This window comes from Urocitellus parryii, unplaced genomic scaffold (assembly GCF_045843805.1).
Source record: "Urocitellus parryii isolate mUroPar1 unplaced genomic scaffold, mUroPar1.hap1 Scaffold_53, whole genome shotgun sequence".
NCBI classification, from domain to species: Eukaryota; Metazoa; Chordata; class Mammalia; order Rodentia; family Sciuridae; genus Urocitellus; species Urocitellus parryii.
The window spans coordinates 251,649-276,260 of NW_027554068.1; the positions used below are offsets into that span (position 1 = coordinate 251,649).

Below are 24,612 nucleotides of genomic sequence, written 5' to 3' on the forward strand. Positions count from 1 at the left end.
CACCCCAGTCCACCTGGCTCTCAGGCTCTGCCTGGCTTGATATGCCATCTTCAGTTGGGGCCAGGAGGTGGTGTGCTTGATGCTCCAGGTACAAGCCAACCAGCAAGAGCCCCATATATGGCAGCAGCTGCTGCAGACTCAGAGAGCCTAGAGGCTGATGGGAAGCCTCGGAGTAGAAGTTCACCCAGGTCCCCAGGAAGGAAGGTGAGGCACTGTGGGGAGGCAGGTGTGGAGTCAGCAAAACCCTGGCCTTGCCTTCGCCACGGCCTCCAGAGAGAACCTCTGACCCTACACTTCTGAACCATCCCTGGTTCTGAACACACCAGTCCACCTCAGACAAGACACAGTGGCTGTACAGGCAGGGACAGGACAGGTCGCTACAGGCAAAGAACCTTCAACCAAGGAGCGCTAGATCCATGGTATGACCAGCTCTCCCCTCCTCTGGGCAGGCCTGACACTCTTCTTCCCCTTGGCTACGTGCTATCCAACCTGGAATGCACCTTCCGGGAGTGTCTGTCCTCCTGCCCACTCTTCTCGGGGCTCGAGAGACACCTCCTCCCCTGGCGTGGGCTGCAATGCTACCTCATTCTCTGTGAGCTCTCACTGAGTCCCCCTGAGTAGCGGTGGACCTCTCTTTTCCCATGAGTGCAGACCACATCTCTGTGGCCCTGGGGGAGGACAGGGAGGTGTAGTGTGGGGGGATCCCTTGTCCCAGGGGCTTCCCAGAGGACCATGACTCCACCTACAACTCTCCACCTTACCCCTCCTACTGTTGAAGCCCCACACCTTACACTGCAGGCAGAAAACTGAATTGGGGAGAGCAGTCTTTCCTCAGCCTTCCCAAGTCAAATCACCTTGCAGGTACCTATTCTGGAAACAGGAGCCCACCCTCTTGACCCCAAGCCCATTCCATGTTGAAGTTGGTCAAGGGGTCCACCATAGTCACTGAAGAGGACAACGTGCAGTTATGCCTCATGGAGTCAGGGATGCAGTCACATGTAGGATATGTACTCATGGCACCTGCGGTTTTAGGCTGACCCCCATGAAAAGGGACACAATGGCAGTCATTTGCACCCCATTTTTCACTGAATTATGAAACGTGACTGGAAACGTGTCTTCACACAGTGGGTGCTTTCTCCATGTTCATCAGTGAATGAGCCCAAACTCCTGATTCCAACATATCTCTGGGGGTGGGAGCTGCAATGTCCAAAGCCCCTGTCCAGCTATGTCCCAGCTAGGACGCTCTGTCCCACTATGTATACTAACATGTCTTTATTAACCCAAAAGTGCTTTTCCCAAGGCCTGAGTTTTGAGACGCCTCTGGCACAAATCTACGTTCTTCACAAAGCCAACATCAACCAGAAAGGCCACCTGGCCTCACTGAGTCCACCTGGGAATGAGCTCAGTGCACACCATTGAGCTGTGGTGCCCAGTGTGTGGGGACTGCTCCACGGACCCCTGTGGATCAGCTGGATTCAGGATGGTTTCTCTGACTGAGAGGGAAAGTTCACTCCCCTTGCAAGGCTGTGGCAGGCACCTCCAGGACTTGTCCCATTCGGGGCTGACATTCCACTATGAGTGTGGTCCTCTATCTCATTAGTTATCACAAACCTTTGGGTCCCTGAGAGGTACATGGCAGCCCCAAGACCCAGGCATGAGGGGGCTGCACACTTGGGCTTGGTGGTCTGGTGCTTACCTTGGGAACAAGAGATCCAGCACCTGCTGGGTGGGGATGGAATCCCAGGAGATTAACCCCATGTTGCTGCTGAAATGTAGGTTCCTCCCACCAATGACAGGCAGGAGCTCATTCCTAAGCTGGTCCTGCCTGTAAGGTTCAAGGCTCTGTACCCTGAAGGGCTCCTCCGTGTTCTGATCATTTTCACCCTGGGTTGGAACCAAGAATGGTGGGTTCAAAATGGAAATGGTGACAAACAGAAAAATGACTTGTGCCAATACACTAGAGTCAAAGCACAATGGGACAGTTCCCATCAGTACAAACACACACACACACACACACAAACACACACACAGAGTAAGAATAGGAGTCCTTTGCCATTCATCAGGGATCAGACTAGAGGGCCTGCTGGGCTCACCTGCCCTGTGCTACTCACTGTTACTCTTGAGCTCCTCTGCGACAATTGCCAGAGGATCTGGCGTCTAAGATGAAGCCTCACCCAGTGTAACCACAAAAGGGCTAGTTGGCCCCCCTGAGATTCCTGGGAGCCTGAGGCTCAGCATTGTTTGCAAGGACAGGGGAACATCCTTCTCACTCCAGTGTCTCCAACCAAGTGAGCTTGCATGGCTTGGTCAGTGAAGTGGGTGCCTGGATACCAGGGTTCCATGTTCTGTTTGATCCATTGTCAAGGCAATGATGTCATTTCCTGTGCCCATACCTGAGCCTCTTTTCACATAAGACCACTTTCAAAAGCCCTATGGGCTGCTGATTTCTCCTCCATGCCTACCCATCTCAGGTGCGCAGGTGTTCACCAACAACTACCCAAATACCCCCACCAGCATCTGCCCTGCTTGGTGCCACTAGAGTTCCAGCTTGGAACCTTCAAATATGCATTCACAACCAGTCCTTCCCTCTCAGCAGCTTTTGGACCCTGGTCCCATCATTGTGCAACTCATGGTGTGCCCAGTCTTTTCTGGAAAGTAGGGTAGCATCTAATCAGGGATTGGTGTTCCTGATTCATACATAGCATATGGTTTCTATGAAATCCAGTGAGGGAGCAGGAGTAATGAAGCTGATTGCACAGATGACCTCAGGGAATACTGACAGGCCAAATGAAAAATATGTTCCAGCTAACCATTGGTATTTGGGCTTCTCAGCCCAGTCCTGTTTTTAAAAAAGGTGCAGATAGGCAGTGTTCATTAAAAAAATGTCTGCCATTTAAAAGTGGGTAATTTAAATGGCATCTAGTTACACATCTGATAGAATGGTCTGGCAACATATGAATTTCATTCTAACAACAACAACAAAACATAGAAAAAAACATAGACATAAATATAAAACCTTGTCTTCACCAGGATGCCTAGAAATAGGTTTTATTTGGCTCATGCAAATATCTTTCAATAGCACTTCTAATTTCTGCATGAACTCATTCAATTTTATAATGTCTGAAACCCTCTGTGAGCATGGGAAGCACTGCTGACAAGACACCAGAGGGCCAGAGCACTTGTGCCCCCTGTATAAGTGTCTCTTGGCTATCACCAAAGACCGTTCCCCTCCCGGGGCAGCTAAGAGCAAGCTGGGCCTTGGAGCAAGGATTAGTGCTTCAGGTATAGACTATGCAAGCAAGGGACAATGTCTTTAATAAAACTAAAATTAAAAAGTCACTTCAAAAAAAATTTAAAAAGAAGAAGAAAATAAGGTCAAGTAGAGGAACGGGCAGAGGCATCCAGAGGAAGCCCATTTTCACAGGAGAAAATCCCCCAGTGAAAAACATCAGAATAGATACCAAGAAAAATACCAACAAAAACAGTGTGCTCCCACTATGTATCTACTCCACATGCAAAAGTTAGAAAGCTAGATAATACAATCCTGGCCACAGGTAGAGCTATTCAGAAGAGCCACCTGGCAGTGCTTAGTCAAAGAAGTAAACATGCACACTTTGACCTAGAAATTCCACCTGTGTGTAAACCAGGTGGTGCTTAAGCAGTTTCACAAGGGGACATGCACAGGGAAATTTATCCTCAGGTTCCTTATAGAGTTGTCTGTGCTTACAGAAGGTTGAGGGCTGTCAGGGTGCCCACAATTGGGAAAGTGAAATGCTTAAAAGGTAATGGATGCCAACCTGAATATATTAATAGAAATCAATGAAAAACAATAGATTTACATGACAGTAAAATCCCTGAGTTCAAGTTCTTGCTAGCCTACCTCCCAACAATCATGCTTGGTTAAGACACTGACATACTTCAAGGCAAAAAAAGGAGAAAATATAATGTCATTATTACTTTTCTTAAATGCAAAAAAGGAAATGGTAATATTTACCCAGCCATGACCTGTTATGCATAATATGTGAGATTATTGTGGACATATTGGTAAATGATTATCTACTCAGATACGTTCCATGACTCACCAAATGCAAAGGTCCATGAAGAATTACCGTCTCCACACATGAATTCATCGTCAAAAGACTTGAGACAACAGGGGCTTCACAAAATGGCTTCTTGGCCAACTTGATGAGTGTGTCCTCGGACAATGCTTCCACCTGAAAGATGTCACCAACTTGTTCTCATTCACATTTCCACAGTGCCCCCCAAAAGAAACAAAGTCTGATACTCTATTGAGTGAATCCTCAAGTGGACCAAACACCATACTTCCTTCCATATTTTAGAATTAACAAATGCAACTTCAACTCAATAACTTGCATTAGGCAACATGCAACCACAACCTCTTACACATACTCTTTTACACACTCACGTGTCCTAGGTTCTGATCTAACTGTCCATTGAGCATTCAGAACACGTGCTACTTCACATTCCTTACAGGCGACCATCCCATTCTCTGCCAAGCTGAATACAAATCCCTGGTCACAGGAGAATGGAAGCCTATCTCCCACAACAACATGCATCAGGAAACATCGGGGTTTTCAATAAAAACTCTGGGGAAACCCTTTTGAAAATCACTTACCCCCTGAAAAGGCGCCTGCCATTCTTCTTGCTGTGGGGGGCGGCGTATTTGAGTCGATTTTCAAACACCTCTTCACAGTTGAGAACATCACTGCACACACTCAAAATAACAACAACAATTATTATTATTATTATTATTATTATTATATTATTTTTAAAAAATCACTGCAGAATGGCACGGAGTAGGGAAGCAGCTCAGGACAGGACACCCAGGAAGCTGAGAGAGTGCTCCCCTCACCAGGACAGAGTAGCAACCCCAGGGGCAGTCCCCAGAGACCCACCTCCTCAGCCACACCCTACTGCCTACAGTTACCACCCAGTTAGTCCCCACCAGGGGTTCAATGCACTAATTAGGTTAAGGCTCTCCTCACTTGCACTGTCTCACACAGGAACTTTTGAGGGACAGTAACAAACCATCACATCTGTGAGCTACAAACATCTGTACCCTCACCCTTTCTCATAGGATGTATTCCTGAGCTGTCAGCCCTCAGGCCTTCTGTAGTTTCATGGATTGGAAATCTCACTTATAAATGGTGCATCCAACTGAACACACTGCTCTACAGGGAGCCAGGTATTTCTGGTCCTATATACACTGGACAGAGAGATGTTGAGGTCCTACTAGGTGTCAGGTACTGTTCAACATTCCGGGATACAGCACAGACCTGGCCTTGGCCTCCCAGAGTCTGTCATTTAGCTACTTGTTTATGTGTAGCCTGAGATTAAGCAAGCTTTGAGGGGAAGGTAGGGGTGTATGTGTGTGTGTATGTGTGTGTGTGTGTGTGTGTGTGTGTGTGAAGATTGTCACCATTCACAGATTACATTTAACTAATTAGTGTTGGGAGCATCAAAGGCAAATGAAACAAAACCTCTTCCCCATGGCAAAAGAGGGGAGATAGGGTGCATACTCAAATTTTAGTAATTGTATAGGTTACTTCCGATACACTGTTATAATTTTCCTTGGGTCTCTATGGTTCTACCCCTCATAAAAGAAGTCTGTATTTGTTGTAGAGGGATCTTTAAATAATATATTATGGAAAACATCAAAAGATTATGCCTTGCTTAAGAAAACAACAGGCATACTAAAAACATTGGGGTTTTTTAAATCAGCATCCTGTTTTATACACAGTTTACTGCTAAGAATTACGCTTCCCACCTGGTGTGGTGGTGCAAAAAATATGTGGTTGGCCATTATTTTTCACATCCAATGGACTGTTTTTTTTTAGTGGATTGATGTTATATTTTTATGAACAAAACTTCAGTTTTCATGAAGTCCAATATTTCTATTTTTTTCTAGTTGCCTGTGCTTTTGGCATCTTATCAAAAGAAAAAAATCATTGTCAACTCGGGTGTCCTGAATCTACTGCCCTATGTTTTCTTTTGTAGGTGTTGTATTAGGTAAGAGTTCAACTTCATTCTTTTGCATGTGCATGTCCAGTTTTCCCCAAAATGATGTGCTGAAAAGACTGTTCTTTTCCTCACTGAATGGTCTTGTGTCCCTTATCAAGAGTCATTTGATCACATACACCAGGGCTTACTTCTGGGCATTCTATTCTGTCCCTTTGGTCTCGGTTTGGCTTCCTGTCAACACCGCCCAAGGAGTGGAGGCCACACAGTCGGCATTGCGGGCCAGCCTTGTGACTGGAGAATGATGTGAGCTCTGAGGTGCAGGCCAGTGTTCTGCCAGGTTTCCACCTTAACACACTGAGGAGACTGAAGTACTTTCTCACACAGCCTGTATTGCCAGAGGTCCGTGAGGCGAGGCCGAATCCTCTGAGTGGGGTCTCACAGGCGCCCATAAATGCACGGGCTGAGCCCTGCTCCTTCCTGGAGGCCTGGGGCTGCCCCTGCAGGTGGAGGTAACAGCTTTCCAACCTGCCCAGGGTCCTTGGTGGGCTTGGAGCGGTTCACCTCCTCTTCTGTCCTCTGCTGATGTTAAGAGCCCTTGGGATTCCATGGGGCCAACACAGTCATCTAGGGTGACCTCCCTATTTTTAAAGTCACTTGATTAGGAACCTGAATTACATCTGTAAACTCCTCATTTGTCTGAAAAGAAATAGATTATACACTTCCAGGGATAAGGGATAGAATCCTTGGGGCTGTAATTCTGCCCATCTTTCTCTCTCTGACCTTGACCTTGCCAACCATCAGGACCTAGAAGATTCCTGCTGAACCATCCAGAAGGACAGTATGTGCCTACAAACCAACCAGCAGACAGACAGACAGACGAAGCAGCTGTCTCCTGACAGAGCATCACTCAGAGAGGGAAAAGGCAGACTTGCTGTTTAATCATATTTATTGTACAAGCATTGAAGGATATAAAATTTGACAGTAATGGTAGCCTAAATTTAGATGGGTTCTTTTAAAATGGAAAGCTACGAGAGGTATTTCTAGATATTCTGCTCTTAAGTATTGGAACCCACTTTCTATTCTGGAATCTTCTCTGAGTCTTGATTTAAGGGCCTGCTCTGTCTTTGGGGGGGGGGAGCCATGGTGGGTTCTCCCAAGCATGCTTGTCGTCGTTTGGCCGCAGGAAACAGGAGAGGCAGGTGAACAGCAGTTGGCATCGCCATACCCTCCACGTGCCAGTTCTCCGCCTGTGTGTATGCTGCAGGGGAGGAAATCCTGTGTTTCTTTCTGGTGTCCTGTTTGTTATGGATCTGCCTGGTTCCTGGGGCTGAAGTGATGGAGCCATGCTGCTCTGAGCAGAAAGCCCTTCCAGAGTGTGGGCGGGGCTCTCCCTGCACAAATCCCTGAAGTGCTTGGGGAAGGGGAAGGCATCTGTCATGGAGTGATGGGCAGGACCCTCAGTGTGGCTCTCGCTCCTTCTGGGGCTGGCCCTGGTGAAAACATAAGCCAGGGAAGTCCCTGTCCTGCTGTGTTCTCGTGGGTCTTTTCTTCCAGCCCTCCAATCCCTCCTGTAGGAAATCCAATTTCCATGGAAGTGGTTTAACTGTCAGGTCTCCTCCTGGCCAGGCGTTCACTGTGCCGCTTTCATTCTTGCTGACGTCGGGGGAATCTATCTGCACCTCCCGCCATGCAGCGTGACTACGCTTCCGGTTCCCTCCATTGTTCAGGGCAGGTGGCTCTCCTCCTAGGTCTCCATAACTGCATGCGAGGGAGAGAGTTGGACAGCGACATGGCTCAGGTCCTGTCCATGTTGAATGCTGGTGCCTTCCTAAGGCACCGAGAATGTCAGAAGGGCAGGTTTGGAGCGAGCTTCAGCATTAGGGACGGGGATGGCTCTGAGGACCCTTCGCATCCCACAGGGGAGAGGGAGAGTGGGCAGGTTTTCCAGGGCCTGTGGGAGCGGGGATGTCGCCTGAGGCCAGCCTGAAAGGCCACAGAAGCAGGATGGGCACTGGGAAACATGACCGAATCCTCCTAGGATGCCTCCCTACACCTTGCATTGGTTATTCTCTTCGTACTTCATGACCTGCATCATCATCAACAGCCACATCTTCATGTCTGTCTTCCTGGCCATGGTCTACAACAACAACCTGCAGGTAAGTGCCTGAACCTGGAGCTGGGGGCCGGGAGGTGGGAGCGCCTCTGCTGACCCTTTGGAGGCGTCCCCTATTGTTTACTTAGGTGGAGCTGAGGGCTCCTTTGACATCTTGCTCCTTTCTGCTCCACGGAAGTCTCTTACCAGTCTTCCTGGTGGGGCTCAGGATGTATCTGAGGAGATCCGAAGGACAGTGGTTAGCCAGGATACCCACCCTTGTGTGGCAAAGCTCCTGGCTGTGCTTGTTGCTTTTAATGCCTCCCGAAGCTCATGGCTCTTTGCAGTGTGCAAGTGCAATGGGACTGGGGATGTTCTCCAATCTTCCACCCCTTCCCCCTCAAACAGAAGGCAACACTCTAGAGCCAGCCCTGTGTGCTCTGCTTGTGACCACTGGCCTCCTGGGGACAGAGGCTGGGCAGAGGTTTCTGAGTGCCCGGATGGTAGGGAGCTGCATTTGCCTGGAGCTGCCCAACGCCCAGCCGTCCCACTCCCTCGCTGCACGGACCTTCTTTTACTGTAAAACTTACTGCACAGAGAAACCTTTCCTGAAAGGTCAGTTTTCCTTCTGGCTCTTGACTTTTTGGTCCTGTTTTGAATTTCCTGTTGCTGAGGGGTGTCCCCACTGGGGGCAGGTAGAAAGCTGGGGAGAAAGACAGGGCTTGCGGTAGAGGGCAAGAGAGCAGTGGAACTGAGTCTCAGAGCTGGACTTTGAAGACATTTGGCTCTATCAGGGTCCCAAGGAACCTCGGGGCCTCCTGGTGCCAAGGCCAAGCCTCCCCTGGTGGAAGAGGCTGCTCCTCAAGGTCTGGGTCTCTCTTGGCTTGAACTGCTGGACAAACAGTTGATGTGCCTCCTATGCCTCGAAACCAGCCTTCCTTAACATGCATCATCCAGCACACATGTCTTAGATGTGCTTTTTGTGCCTGGAAACACCTAAGGTTCTGCGGAATCCACAGTGACTGAGACCCTTTAAGCTGGTACCGTCCAGCTGTGGGAGCCCATCACCTCTTTGCTGTGTTGCGGGACAGCCTCAGGGAGCAGTAGGACTGAGCGCGGAAGCTGGACGGCTGGTTCTAACCTGAGGGGCATTGTTGAGTTTTCTCCCCTTCTGGAAAGTTCCCTGTGGTCAGACCAGATGGCAGCTGTAGGAGTCCAGCTCCCACAGGAGGTCTCAGGAGACGAACAGATGGGAGGAGTCGTTGAAAGGGGGTGGAGAGACAACGCAGACACCAAGATGAAGGTGCTGAACCCAATCGTTACTTGTGAAGTTAATCATATATACTTTTCATTTTGGCAGGCTCACAGTACTTTGTGGTTACAAAACAGAAAACATTATTCAAAGAAACAAAGTATTACATAGCTACAATTAGAATAGAAGAATGTATCTTGACTTATGCATAAGCAAGCATTTTTTACTTTCAGTTCACTTTGCTTTGAGCTGTTTCCACTTAGTTTTTAATAATAGTTAGAAATGTCCCAGACTACTGGCCTACACCTTGACTATTCTTTCTTGACTAGAATTGGTGCCACTGTTATGGTAAGCGGTTAACTTTGAAAGAGAGGCTACTAATTTTAATCAAACAAGAGCAAGAGCACAAACCATTGTGCACAGGAACAAGAACAAGTTGCCCAGTACTAAGCACTAATCTGTCTTCATAACATTAATTCTTCTTCTTTAGATTTTAATTTAATTTCTCAAAAACTTCCTAGACTGTTTTTCATACAGGGGGTTTCTCATTAAACATTAACAATTTACGTTCCACAGTTGAATCATTGCATTTAGAGCAAACAGATCTATTCTTTAGAAGTAGTTGCATTAATTGGGAAATTCATGCTTTTTCCTTCATACTTAATGGTCATATGAGAAGTCACAACTAGACTTATTAAAGGAATACAAAAACAAACCAGCCCATTCCCAGAAACATACTGCACTCCTCCAGAGGATGGACGCCTGGCGCCATCCACCTCAGTAGGGCCTTGCCATTGCCTGAGTCAGGGGAGGTGGGCAGCAGGCAGCCTCGGCTGTCTCCTCGTCTCTCTGGCTGTCTTAATGGAGTCCTGTGTCCCTCTCCCTGTGTCTCTCTCCCCTCAGTGGTGCCCCAGCCCCTTCCTTTCTGGAATCCTTCCTCTGGGGCTGAGTGGAGTCTGGAGCCTTCTGCTGTCGGTCTGTTTATCACCACAGATTGTCCTCCACAAGTTCCCTCATTGACACTTGGTAAGATGAGTCTGTGACCTCAGGCGTGGTCAGCAAAATTGACGTGGAGCAGGGAAGGTGACGTGCTGCTCATTGGCTGACCCGTCAGTGACTCTCCCTGAACTCCTCCTTGACCTCCACGTGTTTGGTGTTGAAGAAACGGACATCTTCTTGAATCTTCTCTTAAAATACCCAACTCTGCTTTTCTAAAAACGGGGTTCGAAAACTTGCCTCCCTGAAATGTCCCCAGGTGCTGGAGGCATTCCGCCTTCTGAAGGTCAAGGTGGGCACCGAGGTTGCGGTGAAGGAGGCTGCGTGGAAGCAGCTGGTGAAGGTGGTGGTGCCCGACATCAGCACCTCCCACCTGGAGCTACTTCTGAGGACCTCAGACAAGGGACAGAGGGACAAGTGGGTAAGGAGCCATCACCTCTGATGGCCCTCTTCACTGTGCTTCCCAAAGCGATGGGAAGCTGGGGATGTGGCTCAGTGGTCGAGCGCCTGCCGAGCGTGGGTGAGACGCTGGGTTTGAGTCTCAGCACCACATAAAAATAAATAAATAAAATAGGGGTATTGTGTCCATTTACAACTTAAAAAATAAAATTAAAAAAGCGATAGAAAAAGCAGCAGTGCTGTGCAGTCACTCAGGATCTGAGGTGTTGGTCCCAGGATCCCTGTAGACACCAAATCCCAGGATGTAAAGCCCCATGGGGGTATGGCAGAGCAACTGCACAGAACCCAACACATCTTCCTGTACCCTCAGATCATCTCTAGATTTCTTCTAGTAGTTAATGCTGCGAAAATCCTTGTTACACCAGTAGTGACAGGAGAAAAAGTCTGCAAGTGTTCAGTGCAGACACATTTTTTTTTCCCTGAATATTTTTGACTTGAGGTTGGTTGAGTCTGGGAATGTGGAACCCAAAAGACAGAGGGATAAATGACTGTTATTTTATTTAAAAAATTTTTATTAAAAAATGGTAGTGAGGATTGAACCCTGGGGTACTTAATCACTGAGCCACATCCTCAGCCCTTTATCTTTTTAATTTTAAGATGAGATCGGCAGAGTTGCTGGAGCTTCACCATGATGCTGACCCTGGCCTCGGCCTTGTGATCCTCCTGAGTAAATGGGATCACAGGTGTGAGTCAGCAAGACAGGTCCTCAGGAGTTAGCCAGCTCTATTTTGTCACTTGAATCATGATTATAAGTTAAATGAGACCAAGGTTCATCTGATTTGCAAAAGGAATTAGTCATGGCCTTTTTTATAAAGATCCATCCATGTGTGAGGAGAAGATGCCAGCAAGCCGCTGGGTTCAACAGACTCCCCAGTATTTTGCCTTTAACAAACAGCTGCCTCAATTTAAACATCACTCCTGGGCCAACCTGTTTTTGAGGAAGATAACCAGTCAAATTTGCTGGCTTGAGGGTGGTTGATTATGTTTCTCAGGATACAGCAGAGCTTTCTGCTGACTGGTGGCTCCTTCCTTAAGTGCTACTGATATACCTAGCCTAGTTATCTCATTAGATTAGAAGCCAGCTTGTCACAAGTTATGAAGGATTCATTTCTGTTTTCTGTAAAAATATCAGGATGTCTGTATGGCCTGGCCATTAGTTGATGTTGTAAAGCTGATTGGAATGCCTGCCCGTGCCCTGAACTCACCCAGGTCCAGTTTTCCCTGACCAGATAACAACCCTTTCCTAAACCTTAGTGACGCCTCATAAATTCTGGCCTTCCCTGGCTGGACAATGACCCTCTCTGAGTCTCTAAGATCTCCATAAACTCTGATGCCGGGGCCAGCAAAAATGTAAACTTGTGTTATGCTCCTCAGAGTGTTGTTATCTGTAACCCCCCCTTTGTGTAACTTTTTGGGCTATAAAACTGGGCCACAAAGAAGCCTCGGGGCTGTCTTGTTCCCGCTGTTTTGGGAGGGAAAGGCAGCCCGGCCAGTCGAAATAATAAGCTTGCTTTAATTTGATTTTAATTGGAGTCAGTGGTCTTTTCTTGCGTCCTGGTCTAACACTACTTTCAAAAGACAGTTTTAATAATACAGGTCTTCAATTACACACTTCACTCGGTCTCACCTCGGAAGAGGTGAAGGAGAGAAAGGGTGCTGTGGAGCGTCCCACGTCCCCACTGGGTCAGCAGATGTGAGGACTTGTGGATTCCAAGGCTGACACAGGAATCCTGTTAGCACCCAGAGTGTTGGAACTTGAATCCAGTGTTAAACAGAGAAGCATAAAATATAAGGGCAGAAAAAACGGGTGGAGTAGAATTATATTTTTTTTCCTTAGTGATATCTACTTTTTGTGGTCTCAAATGTTTTCTTAATATTTCCTTTTTAAAAAAAAATTGATTTTTTTAGTTATAGGTGGACACAGTACCTTTATTTTATTTTCATGTGGTGCTGAGGATCTGACCCAGTGGGTGGTGCTGAGGATCCGACCCAGTGTCTCATGCATGCGCTCTACCTCTGAGCCACACCCTCAGCCGCCAGCTTAATCTTTACTTGTTAACTGATACATACATAATAACATAAAATTGTGTATATTTATGGGGTACCCTGTGATGTCTTGACACATGTGTACAATGTATAATGTCTTATACTTGTTAATAAAGAGAGTATGAGGCAGGCAGTGTGGTCTCTGTCACAGATGCATATTGATGGAGTAGAAGGAGCCCCCTGCTGGGTCATTCTGACAGAAATGGAGCTCCAATGTGGTGGTGGTTTTAATGTCTCTGAGATTAGAGCAAAAACCATCTGGGGACTGCTTCTGGTTTTAGAACAACAGAAAAGAATTTTATCTTTTATCTAAGATAAAAAAAAATTTATTTTACTTACTTATGATTGCTGGATGAGATTCTATATATGCCAGGAACAATAATGGTAAGGAATTATTTCATACATTCCTCTGTTCATTCATGAAAAATAAGGACATTCAGAGATAAAGATAAGTGAAAAAGAACACCCATCTCTCTCTCTTTGAATCTTCTGTCCCATCACATCCTTCAGTCATTTCTCAGTTCTGATCTCTGGTATCATGATTGCAACTTACTTTCTGATTCCTTTATGGCTGAGCAAACATTTACTGAGTACCTGTTACGGGCCCTAGGCTCAACACCGAGGCTGATTAGAGAACAAACACACGCAGAGGCCTTGCTCTCGTGGAATGCAATCAAGTCAGAGAGACTTGTCCCATCTCTAGGCTGCCTAGGATGATCCCCGGACACCTGCTTTATTCTTCTGATAATCATCAGCTGAGGTCAACTTTTTCAATGGAAAAATTATTTTCTTTGCTTTGTTAATCTTGTCTCTTTATCACCTGTCTGATATTCATTTTTGAGGTCTATATCCAACCTCATGGAAATAGATCCAGGATGTCTTTCTTAATGATTGGGCAGCACTGACATACCCACAAATAAATTGGAGTAACTAGATGCACCTGGACACCAACATCCACCCTTGCATTGAATTCCATAGGACTTGGCATCTGGGTGTTTTGGTGAATGCTGCCGACTCACAAACACATCCTGTCTTCATCTAGCTGTGATATTTCACCTTAAGGACCCCAACTGTGCTGGACCCACGAGGATGTCATGAATGATTTCATTAGCAGGTCAATGTCCCAGAGCTAAATGAACAGCCTTAAGGAAGAGCCAGTTTCATTCCTCGTCTTCACACTTCACATTGTTCTTACTCCTGCCACATGAGATGAGAGGATGAACATTAGCACCCAGTGACCATGGAGGCACATGGCAAGGACGTCGGGGAATGTGTGGTTGCAAGGAATGTGGTTTCCTTGTCCATAAATTTGCTTTGGTACCAGGGCTACAGAGAATGGATTGTCCAGCAGGCTTCTAGAACAATAGCTTAGGGCAGGTTGGGGTTAGAGCCTGCCCTAGAGAAGACCTCCTGCTCTTTTATTTCCTTTTCTAGAATTCACAGTAGTTGACCTCTTTCGAGAAACTCCCAAGTTTGCCACTGCCCAGATGAAGTCCCAGTATTTGGCAAATTTCATGCCAAGCCTCCTTGGAATGTATTGGCTTCTATCATACCTAGTTGTTTGTAATTTGGCAGGGCACATGTCAGTCCTTACCTGGGCAGCTCTGGTCAGAGCTATAGAGCTGCTTCCACTCAAACTGCACAGCACAAGACAAAGCCCCTGATACAGGAAGGAATTGGCTCAGGTCACTTTCCTGATGAGGCAGTCATGGCATGGCAGACGCCATGGGCTTCCTGGACTCCACTGCTACCAGGCCAGCACACAAAGTGAGATCCAGGGATCTGCTTGGTCTACGTAGATTTCCCCACATTGGGCACACATGGTTCATCAGTCACCTGCACACTTGTCATAGTCTTACTGGTAGCCTACCACGTGGCAGGCTCTGTAAAGACAGGTGCCAGACACCATGAGTGAAAAACAGACCCATCCCTGTCCACACAGAAAATGGGCAATAATCAAATAATCACACTGTATCAAAAGAGCACAGGCCATAAGGGCACACAGCCAGGGGCAGGACAGGCTGCTCTAATCAATGGGTGTTAGGGGAGACCTGAAAGATGAACAGGAGTGAATTAAATGATGGGGGATGTTTGGGTGGGGTTAAAGGTGAGCAGAGCATTCTAGGCAGTCGGACTGGTGTGTATCAAGACCCCAGCAACATGGGGCAGCATGGTGGTGACAATGAGAAACTAAAGAAAGACCAATGTATTGGACAGAGGAAAAAACAAGGAGAGATAGGCCTGGAGAGGTGGGCAGGACAGTCCAGGGCTTGGGAGGCCATGGTTGTGTTTTAGAGCTATGCTAACTGTGCACCACTAGATTGCCAGGTTCTTCTGGGCCCCGGGGAGTTACCTTCATGATGAAGAGGAAGGCTGGAGGTATTAGAGAAGAGACAGATAGAAACAGGAAGATGGGAGTTCACTAAGGACAAGCCCTCCTACAACATTTCAGGAGCACCATCACTATCTTACCTGTGACTTCTACTTAAGCCCAGCCCAGGACCATTCTGCCACCCCACACCTACCCAGTTGGCACTCCCAAGGCTTTGCACATCTCCCCTTCTGTGGTGTAGTGTGATCAAGGTCCCCCCACCTGCACACCTGATAATGGACAGAGCAGGAAAACAGGAACAAGGTACAATGAGGACACACAGGCCCCAGGGACTGAGCCCCCACATGCTATTTTCACCGTTAAAGGAGGTGTCAAATATCACTTCCTCCCATGACTCCTAGATGACATGACACCCTGGAGCATCTGTGGGAAGACGCATTGCACCTGAACTATTTCTGTAATGTAGGGTAGGCATACGGAGCATCGAGTTCTTTACTGTGGTGTCTGCCACATTGTGGTGCATAGTAGACCTACAGTAAATGTTTACCAATTGAATTATAATGCCAAACATGTAAAAATTTATTTTCTCTTTTTACCTTGAGGGGAAAATTTGGAGAAATACCCAAACTCACATTGAAAACAATTTTCTTATGCTCAGGAAAGGGAAGGGTGAGTTCATCAAATGTGTTGTTTGGGTACAGGGGAATAAATCCAGGAGTGCTTTACCACTGAGTTACATCCCCAGTCCTTTTTATTTTTTAATTTGAGATGAGTCTAATTAAGTTGCAAGGCCAGCCTTGATCTTGTGATCCTCCTACCTCAGCCTTCTTAGTTGCTGGGATTACAGAAATGCACCACCACACCTGGCTCATTGTAAAAAATTTAAAAGGGCAGAAAAAATTCTTGGCCTAACTGGGGCTCCTGCAGACTTTGCTCTTATTGACTTAGAGGCCATTTTGTTGTTGTTGTTTATTTTCTTTTTGTTTTAATTATGGAGACTTTGTTTATTTTGTCCAAGTTGATACCCCAGTAAAGGACAGACTCCAAACAAGTAGAGTCTGTAGAGACTGATGTCTTAGCTGTGTGTGTGTGTGTGTGTGTGTGTGCACGCATGCATACCTATGTGTCTCTGTAGGTTCCTCTCTTCTCTAGTGACCCAGAAGGCCCCCGTTCTGGCTCATCAGTGAGTTGACAGCATATTTAGTCCAGGACATGGGGTGCAGCATGTAGACTTTTCCCTTATGAAACATCATACTTAGCACTTTACTCACCTCTGGACTTGAAGAGAAATTCTTGCTCTGGAGCCCCAATTTAAATGACAGGAGAGAGGAAGGGCCCCTGATTTGGGGGATTGCCTCCTAATAATACTCATTCACTGGCTATTTCTCTGCAACCAGGACCTGGGGACTGGACCCAAGAGGAGACTAGGATTCTCTCTCCACCGAGCATAGAGATGGGGGAACTGTGTACTCACCTGCCTGCCTATTGGAGCCAGAGCCCCGGCCCTTTGCCTGATAGAGTTCTGCTGATATATGCAGAGCTTTGTGCACTTTTCCACACATAATTTTTTCTGGCGAAAGGACCCTTAGCCCGTCCTAAGGTTTTATGATCTCTCAAAAGCTAAGAACCTCTTATCTTTATAAAGAAAATTCTTCACATTTTATCTCATATTTCAGAATATCCACTGAGCCTGGCCTTGTTCCTGCTTGATCATCTCAGTTTCTGAACAAAGTGAATAGTGCATAGTGTCCTCCAGGGCTCACCAAGAATAAAGGTGACCAACTAGGAAACTTCCTGTGGATTAGAAGGTGGCTTTGCCTAGAAGAACCAGTGCTCCCTTGAAAGGAGACTCAGTACTCAGAGGTTTCTCTCTGTGGACCAAGCCTCCATTTCTGTTCTGCTATACAGACCAACAAGCTCCAAAGACTGTAGTGCCAGGGTAGAACCTACCACTAATCACAGTCCCTTTCCCTGTTCTGGGCAGCACTATGGATCTTGCTTCTTTGGAGAGGGCTCAAGATTAAGGAAGAAGTGGGAGAAAGGAGAGGGTCTTGAGAGTCTGTCCCGTTCCTCTCCCTGTACTCACAGACTCCGGCCCAGGGAATCTAGCCAGAAGGGCCTTGAGGAGTTTGATAAAGTGGCAGAGTGAAGCATAAAGTCAAGGGCGAGGTTTGGAATCCATGGAGAGTTTGAGGAGGACTCTGCCTGGCCAAGAAGAGGCTGCAGGTTGGCTGGGGTGGGATCAGGGTGGGATCAGGTAGCAGGCATCAGTCAACAAGAGGTAAAGGAGTAAGAGTCTGTGAGGTGAGAGAAGGCTGGGTTCCCTGGTGGAGAGAGAAGCTCCAGGGCTTGAGTCATGAGCTCTTTGGGTTGAAGAGGGGAGAGGTCCAGGAGCTGGAGCCCTTGGCAGCAGCCTGGGCTTCCTGAGGAAGGAAGAAGGCCCAGTAATCTGGATGAAAAGTGCACAGTATTGAACTAGACAGTCTGGAAGTATAGATTCCTGTCTAGGAAAAAGAATAAAGATTAAATGCTGTAGACCACCCAGTGTATATTTTTATTATGTTTATTTCAGCTCCTCTTTATCTTTGTTCCTCACTGTTTCTAAATTAGCAGGAACTTGATCAAATCAACTCAGTTTCTGCCTCTGTGAAGAATCGACTTGTTAGTAAAGAAAAGGATCTCCAAGAAATCTTTTGGCCTTGATAAGTGGAATTTACAGTTCCAAGTAAGACGTGCAGAGGCAGTATGTGGGCTTGTGTGTGTGTGTGTGTGTGTGTGTGTGTATGTGTGTGTGTGTGTTGGGATAGTGGTGGTGGCAGTCATGTACCTCCAAAAGAATCCTTTGTGTTCCTCATCATCCTCCTTCTCATCCCTGCCCATACCTCTCCCTCTTCTCTGCTGTTCCCCCAACTCACAGCACCAATCCTCTGTCTAGGAGGTCAACAGGAATCTCCTCCATCCCTTCTTGACCTCCCCATGTATCTTCCACATAGTAGGTGGAGTAATATTGTCAAATGTAATATGACCTTGTCAAATACCCATCACCTTCCAGGTTTATACCCTTCAAAATGCTTTCCAGTGCTTTTAGAATGTGGTGCATCCAGGAACTGGGAATACGGCTCAGTGGTGAAACACATATCTGGCATGTGTGAGGTCCTAGGTTCAAGCCCAAGAATAGCAACAAAGAAAAGAAAAAATAGAATAAGGGGCATGCTCACTGCTCCCAGCTCCCATGCTTCTCTCCTTTAATTCTGCGTCCCTTCACACTGGACTTCACCTGGTTCCTTCCAAAGCACCTTCTCCCTCCCCCTCCTTGGACTGCATGCTCACTTCCCAAGTTTCCACGCCTGTCCATTTCTGATCATCCTTCAGCTTTTAGAGTTGCTTCCTTAGGAAGCTCTTCATGTCCTCTCAGTCCAGAGTGGCCCCCTCAGTCTAGATTGCCATAGAATTTATTTCTGTTTTCAGAGCATGTATTTCCCTTTGCTATTATAAACTAAGGATGGTAATTATTCGATCAAGAGGTGTTTTTTCACTCAGCTGTAAGCACCACAAAGTTGGACATGCCTGTCGATGTATACCAGTGTATCCCTGGAAGCTAGATGGGGACTGATCCCAGTAGTTACTCAAGAAAATATATGTTAAATATATAAATGAATGGAGGTGACTGGAAACTACTTATTTATTCATTCATTAGCCAACAGAAATATGAAAGAGGGACTACTATGTGACAGGAACCGTGTATTTCATAGCAAACCTAACATATGTCTGTCTTCCAAGAACTTAAACCTTAAGAAAAAGATCTATCTTCTCTAATGATGTCACATTTGAGATGACATCAAAGCTACAGTGGAAGTTTGCCAGGCCAAGAAAGGAGGGGAAGGGATTCCAGGAAAAGGTACAGCAGATAGGGAGGTTGGGGGAAGGGAAAAAATTAAGAGTATGAAGAAATCAAAGAAGACCAAAGTGGCTGAAAAGTAAGGATGAGCAAAGGAGAGTGCAGAGAGAGACGAGGTTGGACAAGGAACAAGGGACAGATCCTTCCTGTCTTAGAGGTCCTGGGGGAAATCTTGTGTTTTCTCCTGTGCACAGGAGAAAATCATCCAAGGTACAGTGACATGGGACAGCCTCTGCTCATGCATCTGCTGGCAGAGAATGCACTGCAAAGGGTGAGAATGGAAGGTGGTGACTAGTCAGGAGGCTATTGCATTTGTCCAGTCAAGAGAATGACCACTTGCTTTGCATCAGCTTGTGACAGTAGAGAGGGACAGGAAGGCAAAATAAAGAAAAGTGCTCATGGTAGAATTGAAAGAACTAAGTGACCGACTAGATGTGGGTTTGGGGTGGTGATGAAGAATAGTGAGCCATTAAAAATGACTCCTAGCAACTCAGCAAGTCCCTGTATCTAAATAAAATACATTAAAGAGAGGGCTGGAGTGTGCCTCAGTGGTTAACCACCCCCACCTGGGTTCAATCCCCAATACCAAAAAAAAAAAAGAATAAAAGGATGACTCCTGAGGCCGGGTGCAGTGCACATGCCCGCAATCTCAGCAACTCGGGAGGCTGAGGCAGGAGGATTGCAAGTTTGAAGCCAGACTCAGCAATTTAATAAGACCTGTCTCAAAATAAAAAATAAAAATGGGTGGGGATGTGGCTCAGTGGTAAAATGCCAGTGGGTTTAATCCCTGGTACAAAAAAAGAAAAGACTCCTGTGTTTCTGGCTTGAGTAACTAAGTGGTTAAAGTATGTACAGATGAGAACAATCAGTGAAAGAGTGAGTTTAGAAATAAAAGTCTGTTTCAAATATGTTAACTGTGCATAGTTGTAAGATACCCAAGTGGTTTTAAGTAGATAGTATACATTTGGCATTCAAAGACTTGTCGGGTAATTTTTAGAAATTGTCAGTATAAAAATGATGCTTAAAGCTCTGTGTATCAAGCAGGGTATGGTAGTATACACCTGTAATCTCATATACTCAGGAGGCTGAAGCAGGCGGATCACAAGTTTGAGGTCAACCTGGGCAACTTATTGAGACTCTGTCTCAAAATAAAAATTAAAAAGGCCTGGGGATGTAGACCGGTGGCAGTGTGCCACTGGGTTCCATCTACGACAAAAAAAAAAAAAAAAAAAAAAAAAAAAAACCATCCATGTATATCAGGGAGCCTCTGCTGTGTAATAAATTACCCTAAAATTTAGTGACACAATACAACCATTTTTTTTGTTTTGTTTTGTTAGTAGTACTGGGAATTAAACTCAGGGCCTTACATATCCTAGGTAAGCACCCTACTATTAAGCTACATCCCCAGTTCTTTTTAATTTATTTTGAGACAGATCCTGCTGAATTGCCAAGTTGGCCTTGAACTTGTACCTATTTCCTCAGCTATCCAGCTGGGATCACTGGTGTTTACCACCATATCAGGTACAACCATTGTTTACTAGCTTACAATTCTTTTGAGTTGGTAATTTGGTCTGGGATTAGCCTCCCATCTGTCCAAGGTGAGAATGGTCTGAAATAACTTCACTCACAAGTTTGTTAGGCTAGAGCATCTCAGTTTTCCTCCATGTGACCCCTTCTACAAGCTAGCTAAGGCTTCCTCACAAAGTGATTTTAGTATTTGACGTAAAGCAAGAACCAGCAAGTACCAATGTACAAATGGTTTGTAAGTCTTGGTTTATATCACTTTTATAAAATACTTATTAGCCAAAGCAAGCCCAGATCCTAGAAGTAGAAAAATACATTGCAAGGAGATCTCTACAGGAGTAGCAGTTCTTTGCAAGCTACCAGGCGTGGAAGTAAGATGAGCTCACTCAGAGTGACAGTGTAAACATAGAAGGGCAGTTTTCTGGGGGGCACCACCATGTAATGGCAGAGATAGAAAGTGGGACCTGACAAGTAGGGAGAGGAGCAGCCAGACAAGAGAAATCCAGAACCATTGGCTTGTGCATCCTGCAGGAAGGGAGCATTTCAAGAAGGCAGGAGCGATCTACAGTGTGGCAGGAGGTAAACTTGGGTGAGGACAGGAAACTAGATGTGACTGATGGGGTAGGATTCATCAGTGGGAGGCAAAGCAGGAACAATGGACTGAATTCAGTTGGACAAGCAATCCAAGCTGCTTCCTAGTCCCCTGCCCCCAGCCCTACTTTACCCTAGTCCTGTATATTGCCAAAATAGTGGGTGAACAGAGATTATAGCTCCCTGGTATGCCTCCTATCCTTCCTGACCCTTGTAGCCACTGTTTACCTTCCATATATCCATGAAGCTCCTACTAGGGATCAATCATACCAGGTGCTGACGGTATAGGCAGGGCCTGCTCAGGTCCTGGTAGGGGAGGAGGGGAGCTCAGAATCAAATCTATCTTTATTGTTCACCCCAATCCAGTGCAAACCTTCATTCTCTCACCTGGATGGCAGCCAGTTCCTTCTGACATCCCTGACTCTCTGTTTCATCCTCTGAAGTCCACAATTCACAAAATTTCCAGGCAGATCCTCATAAACCGCTAGTCTCAGTATGTTGCTTCCTGGGTTAAAAGCACTCAACAGCTGTCCACTGGCTGAGGGTTGAATTCAGACGCACTAGCAAGGCTCCCACAATCAGGCACCAGACTGATCTTTGCAGCCCCACCACCCACCCATGCCTCCCCAGATCCCACACACTGGCTCACTCAGCTTCACCTCCACCATTGCTCTAACATGCCAGGCCCTCCTGTGCCTGGCCATGGGCCACCCACGCTACCTAATATGGAACATACATACATTTGCTAACCTAGTGGACAAATGGGTGTCTGTTCCTCTTTGTTTCCCCAAAATATAGCATCAGGTCTCCTGACAGGTGAACAATCAATACGTGTTTATATTATTCCATGAACATGGTCCCATTACCCTCAACCCCAGAGCTTTCCAGGGTGCCCTCCTGTAGGGACAGGAATGAGAAAGAACAGACAGTGCACAAAAGTTGGCTAACCTGGCTGCTGGCCTCAGCTCCTACTCACAGCTCAGGTGATATTGAACACCCTTAAACCTTGCCTGGCCTCAGGGAGCTGGGATCATAGGGAGAAAGTCTGGCAGAAGGCAGCACAGTGCCAAGGGCTATGGTCCCTGAGCTATCTCCTTCCTAGAAGTTTCCATACCCCAAGAAGGTTCCCAACTCCTGTTAGACCGTACTCCTTACCAGGTGGCTTCCCTGACTACTGGGTTCACAAAGATTGCCACTGCTCTCCTCCCTCTCACTTCCCCAGGGACACCCCTGGGCCGACAGTTGCACGATCCCCACCTCGCATGGGAGAACATGTTCCTTTGGTTGTGTGGCCCATGTGAAGCTCTAAACAAGGCAGCCCTCACTCCCCACCATCTGACCCATGAAGGAGTTCAGAGCACAGACAATCCTGTGCCCCACCTCCATCAACTTCCTAAATTGTTCCCTTGTGTGTGGCAGCTTTGTTCCCCAGTAGCCCATCAGCCTTCATGGCTTGACAACAGCCTGATGCACTCAGACTCTTCCCAAGCTCTTTCTCTAAGTCCCCAGTTTGAGCTGCCACCATGCTCTGAGCCCCGAAAGCGCAGTTTAGGGACAACCAGCCTAGACTGGAGAGCCCACTATCTGTGAGACCAGCCCATGAAATAGCAATTTAATAAGGATTTGAGTGTACTATGATTGTCCCCATTTTACAGGTGAGGAAACTGAGGTTGTGAGCAATGTGAGGAGGCCACTTGCTCAAGGTTACACTTTTTAAAAAGTTTAACTGACACTTCAACTTCACTCCTTAACATATTTGACACATTGTGTATGTGTGTATAAATACATATATATATATATATATATATATATATATATATATACATTTACAATATTTACAATACTGAGTATGGAACTCAGGGGTGTTCTACTGCTGATTTATCCCTGGCCCTTTTACTTTTTATTTTGAGAAAGGGTCTTGCTAGTTGTCCAAACTAACCTTGAACTTGCAATTCTCCTGCCTCAATCTCCCAAGTCTCTGGGACTACTCTTGGCTAAGGCCACACTTTTTTTTTTTTGTATTGAGGATTGAATCCAGGGGTGGTTAACCACTGAGCCACCTCTCCAGTTCTCCTCCTCCTCCTCCTCCTCCTCCTTCTTTTAATTTTGAAACAGGGTCTTGCTATGTTGCTTGTTGAGTTGCTGAGGCTGGCTTTGAAATTGCATTCCTCCTGCCTCAGCCTCCTAAGCCACTGGAATTATAGGCATGTGCCATCATTCCCATCTAAGGTTATCATTTTAAATTAGCGTCATCTGTCAAATTCCAAAGCCCAGAACTTTAATTCCTTATTATGCTGCTATATGTCCCCAAAACAGCCCAGATCTGATTTTTTATAAGGCCTAGTTTATCCATAGGTCAAAGAGTCATTTCTGGAAGTCAGACAGATTTGAATGACTCTGAGGATCACAGAGGATTTAAATTTCTAGATGGTTGAAATGTTAGCTTGACTTATGGAAAATAAAAATATTCCTGATGGTTCAAGTAGATACTCTGAGAGTTCTGTGGCTCTGAAACAGGATGTGTGCTTGGCAAATCATACATTCAATTTCCTTCCTACTCTCATCCTTTTACTATCCTATTAAAAAAAAACACACATGTAAGGGTCATCCCCTGCATAACACTGCCCTGGTACTTGTTGTATGGCCATGAACAGGCAGATGTAGTACTTAGCCTCATGAAGTCCACGTTCTAATGTAATGCTGGGAGGGAGCAGCACTCTCTAGGTAGTCTCCACCAACCTCTAAAAAGTCTGGCAAACAACCATCAGCTCTCTGGTTACACACTTCCTCTAACAGGGAGCTCATTGCTGTAGGAAATGATTACTTTCTTGACTAAGTTTCTTAAGTAGGCAATTCCTTATTGCAACTAAAAAATGTTCTCCTTTCCCCTGTAACTCACACCCATTATTGACTGGGCTGCATATTCTCTGGCAATCCACAGGCTAGTTCTGATGCTTTTTTTCCCATGAATTTTTAGTTAAAATATATTCAAGAATATTTTATTCAACATCTTCTAGGTCCTAACCATGTTGGAAGGCCTCCAGTGAGTGTCCAGGACCTATTTTCAGAAACAACATTACTGTTGTAAGAAGCTCTCAGTTGAGAAAGGGTTAAGGGAACCAGACACTTCCCACCCAATACCGCTTTTGTCATAGGCCCAAGTGCCCTTCCTAAATCAAGAGAGGCACGTTTGTTACTCAAACTCAAGACACAGTGATGGCCCAAAGTTACAGATGTTGTTTCTGGGGAGCAGGACTCCACCCCACCACCCATCTATAGGCAGAATGTTTGTGTCCCTACAAAATCCTGGTTTATTCCTACCTTCCCTGGTAATGTTATTCAGAGGTGGGGCCTCTGGGAGGTGCTTAGGTCTTTCGAGCTCCACCCTCATGAACAGGATTAATGGTTTTAACAAAGGGGCCCAAGAGAACTTGTTTATT

At 46.2% G+C, this 24,612-nt stretch overlaps 1 pseudogene; it reads left to right on the forward strand.

Annotated features, from left to right (window-relative positions):
• The first annotated feature begins 8,063 nt into the window (after positions 1-8,063).
• Positions 8,064-24,612, forward strand: part of LOC144252686 (inactive hydroxysteroid dehydrogenase-like protein 1) — a 34,312-nt pseudogene continuing 17,763 nt past the window's right edge.